This window comes from Monodon monoceros, unplaced genomic scaffold (assembly GCF_005190385.1).
Source record: "Monodon monoceros isolate NGI ecotype Baffin Bay Population unplaced genomic scaffold, NGI_Narwhal_1 Super_Scaffold_5, whole genome shotgun sequence".
NCBI lineage: Eukaryota > Metazoa > Chordata > Mammalia > Artiodactyla > Monodontidae > Monodon > Monodon monoceros.
Window position 1 is genome coordinate 105,631,037 of NW_021703782.1, and position 4,238 is coordinate 105,635,274.

The 4,238-nt window shown below is 47.4% G+C and overlaps 1 long non-coding RNA gene across 1 annotated transcript; it reads left to right on the plus strand.

Annotated features, from left to right (window-relative positions):
* The first annotated feature begins 2,349 nt into the window (after positions 1-2,349).
* On the plus strand, positions 2,350-3,510 carry LOC114883781. Its single transcript, XR_003790673.1, has 2 exons — positions 2,350-2,465; positions 3,066-3,510. It is a non-coding gene; the product is annotated as an uncharacterized LOC114883781 (long non-coding RNA).
* Positions 3,511-4,238: the final 728 nt, after the last annotated feature.

The window sequence follows — 4,238 nt, forward strand, 5'->3', positions numbered from 1 at the left end:
CGCGCCGCAACGAAGACCCTGCGTGCCACAACGAAGACCCGATGCAGCCAAAAATATAAAGAAAATAAAGAAAGAGAATAAATAAATATTAAAAAAACAAACAAACAAAAAAAGAATATCAACCTTTCCAGAAGAGGCTGTGCCTGCAAAAGGCTCAGGCCTGGAGGGACATGGGGATCTGAGTGAGAAGTCAGCAGGGAGCTCCAGGCTGGCACTTCCTTACTTCTCCAGCCCCCTAAATTCCCAAGCATAGCCTGTCCTTCCTCCCTGAGGCCCTGACCGGACATATGAGGGAACCAGTACCTAATAAGATAATTCAGACAAGTGGTCTGGAAAAGGAATCCCAGGAGAATTTGAGAGAGGATGATCGGATTGGGAGTTCTGATTTAGATGATCAAGGAAGGCCTCTGCAAGGCGTTATCTCAGCCCAGACCTACATAAGAAAGGGGCCCCAAGCACAGGAAGCTCTGGGAGCAGAGGCAGGAGCTGGCATGTTTCCAGGACTCTGTGTGCCTGGAGGGGAGTGTGTGGAGGGAGGAGAGAGAGGCATGGAGTCAGGCAGCAGCCGGCTCATGTGGACCCTCTGGGCCTGGGAGGAGTTTAGGTTTTAGTCTAAGCCCAAAAGGACCCCATGGGAGGATGTAACCAGGTTGGTGACAAGATCCAAAATACCTTTATGAAAGTTCTTTCCAGTTGTTTGGAAAGTTGTTTCCGGTTCTTTCTGTTCTTTGGAGAACGGATGGATCATCAGCAGGCGAGAACAGGGGCAGGCAGACAGGTGAGGAAGCTATTACAGCCATTCCAACGGGGAACTGGTGGCTCTGACCACGGTGGAGCCAGAACAATGGGAAGAGAGAGGGAACACTTGTGGAGAAGTGATAATAGTTACCCACTAGAATTTTTGAATATTCCCAGCATTTTGAATTTGACTGAATGGCACCAGGTTCTCCTAGTCAGGAGGTAAGTGAGCACTAAGCACTGGAATAGGAGTGAGGGAGGAGTAGAGGGGAATGGAGGAACTGCGTGGGACACCAGCCTGTAGAACAGAATCACAGCTGGAGAAAGTGGGGGTACCCTTAGAGAATCCTTAACTTTATCTGGCCCTAGACAAACTCTTGTGATGCTATCTTCTTCTCTCTCGTTACAGCATGAGCTTCACAGGATCAGACACCTCACCCATGGTGTCCCCACATCCAGTTCATGGCCTGTCACATGATAGACAGTCAATAAATGGCTGTCCAAGGGATGGATGCATAGATGGATGCATATATATCATGCATATGCATATATCCATACATATGTATGGATGTATATATGAATGGATAGATGTGTGGATGGATGGATGGGTGGGTGAATGGATGACTGTAGATTTAACCTTGTCACCTCCTATTTTAAAACTCCTTGGCGTTGCCAATAACTATCAAAATTCAATACGCACAAGTCCATTTACAGTTAGTTACCCAGGGCTTCCCAGGTGGCGCAGTGGTTGAGAGTCTGCCTGCCAATGCAGGGGACACGGGTTCGTGCCCCGCTCCGGGAGGATCCCACATGCCGCGGAGCGGCTGGGCCCGTGAGCCATGGCCGCTGAGCCTGCGCGTCCGGAGCCTGTGCTCCGCAACGGGAGAGGCCACAACAGTGAGAGGCCCGCGTACCGTAAAAAAAAAAAAAAAGTAAGTTACCCAATAGCAATACTCACACATGTGTACAAAGTTACATGTGCAAGATAGCCCTGCACCATTTTATATTATACGAAAATATTGGCAGCAGCCTGATGTCTGACAGTAGGAAGAGGGGGTCTTTGAGGGGAAGGACTGTGTTTTGTGCCTTGCTCCATCCTCAGCACCTGGGATAATACCCAGTACCCAATAGGGTTAAATAAATACATATTTGTGGAATGAAGGGAAGCATCATCAGTGAGATGCTATCCAGCTATTGAGAAGGATGCTGGAGATGTGTGTGCCAAGGTGGAAGATGTCCACCCTACTATGGAAAAGCAAGCACAGACAATATATAAAGGATGAGCTTTTTTTTTTTTTTTTAAGATGAGCTTATTTTTGTCAAGAAAAATAGATCTATGTGTGCATAGAAGAGAATCTTGAAGGATACACTAAATTGTTACCAGAGGCTTTCAACTAAGGAGAGGGTTTGGGGGGGAAATGTTTATTATTTTAATGAATATTCTGGGATATTGTTTGGTTTTTGTAATATGATAGATTTATTTTATAATTTAATAATATATAATTATAAGGATATTATTAACAAAAGGCCTTCCATGCTTGTCCAGCACCCTCTGGATAAAGTAAAAGTTTCTTTTCTTTTCTTTTTTTTTTTTTTTTTTTTTAGGTAAGAAGTGGATTTCTTTAGAGAGATACACATTCCATAGACAGAATGCGGTACGTCTCAAAAGGTGAGAACAGCCTTGGGAGAAACACACTTCACAGACAGAGTGTGGGCCATCTCAGAAGGTGAGAGAAAGTCAAAGGTTCTTAGAGGAAAAAAAAAAAAGTTCTTAGCCAGGCATTCAGTCCCCTCTGGAATCAATTGCTCAGCCTCTCCCTGCCTGCCCTGCTCGGACCCCTGCAGCCCTGCTCAAAGGTCCTGGCCTTGTCCTCTTGCCCACCTGGTGACACCTACTCAGTGTCAGGCTTCAGCTCAAGCATCCTCTCCCACCCCATTCCCCCACATCAGGCACAATGCTCACTCCCTGCTCTGTGTCCCCAAGTTACCAACCATCTGTGTGCGGAGAAATGAGGGCTCGGCCTTCTGTTTTCTGTCACAATAACTGGTGTGTACTTGGCATTCATTGGAAGGGAGGTGGGAGGGCGGGAGGAATAAACGGAAGAAAGGAAGAGAAAATGAAAGGAAGAAAGAAAGGGGAAATTGAGGTTGGGATGGAAAATGCCACTTGCCCAAATCACCCTGAGGGCAGGCAGCTACCCAGCTGGCCTGCTGTCTCAGTCACCTGACAGCCAGCACAGAGCGCCACGCCAAGCCGTTTTCCCAGCGCTGCTTGCCACAGGCGGTCAGCGCTGATTCAGTGGTGACTCGACTCCAATTATTTGCAGAACTGGAATGACAGCTGAGCCACCCCAGCAGCTGACCAAGGGCATATCGATTTGTGCTAGGCTCCTTGCGAATATCTGAGCCAGTCACACATGAAGATAAAGGCTCCAAAGAACCCACCCACGGTGATCTGTCCTGCTTAAACCTCCCACGGCCAAGTCCACAAGCCTCCCCATTGATCAGCCAACTCTGCCCTTTCCAACCCAAGCCTGACCATCACTCGCGGAGAGTAGTCATGGTTCAGAACACGGGATCTGGAGTCAGGCAGCCTGGGTTCAAGCCCAAGGATTACTGAGTCAAAGGGTATTAACATATTTACTGTTGAGAGATGCTGCCAAACTGCCTTCCAAAAAGTTGGACCCGTTTATACTCCCACCAGCAGTATAAGACCGTGCCCGTTCCCATACTTTCTCCATCTTTACCAATCTGTTTCAAAACAAAACAAAACAAAACAAAACACCCTCTACTACCATGCTTGCATTTCTTGCACTAGCATCTTTTCATCTTGTTTTGGCAATTTGAATTTCTGTAAATTGCCTGGCCGTATCCTTTGTCCATTTTTAAAACTTTGAGTTGTCATCTTTTTGTTATTTATTTGTAGTAGCTTATTACATATTTGGATATCAACCTCTGTTATAAATGTTCAAGTATTACTTCCACTTAATCAGTGGTCACTGGACTTTGTTTATGGTGTCCATTTGCCTCACAGCAGCTCTTACCAAACCCCAGCTAAGAGATAGGAATCCACCTACTTCAGTGGAGAGAGCACTGGGTTGGGAGTCAGGAACCTGGGTTTTGAGTTCTACCTCTGTCATTGATTCACTGTGTGACTTTGAACCAGTCCCTGGCCTCTCTTTCACTATCTGCTAAGTAAGAGCATTGAACTGAGTGGTCTCTGTAGACCTGTCCACCGCCGGGGTCTAGACAAGCACTATCAATAGAACTTTCTGCAATGATGGAAATGTTCCGTCTCTGCACTGTTCAGTATGGTAACCACTAGCCACATGTGGCTATTGAGCCCTTAAAAATGTGACTAGGGCTTCCCTGGTGGCGCAGTGGTTGAGAGTCCGCCTGCCGATGCAGGGGACACGGGTTCGTGCCCCGGTCCGGGAAGACCCCACATGCCGCGGAGCGGCTGGGCCCGTGAGCCATGCCTGCTGAGCCTGCGCGTCCGG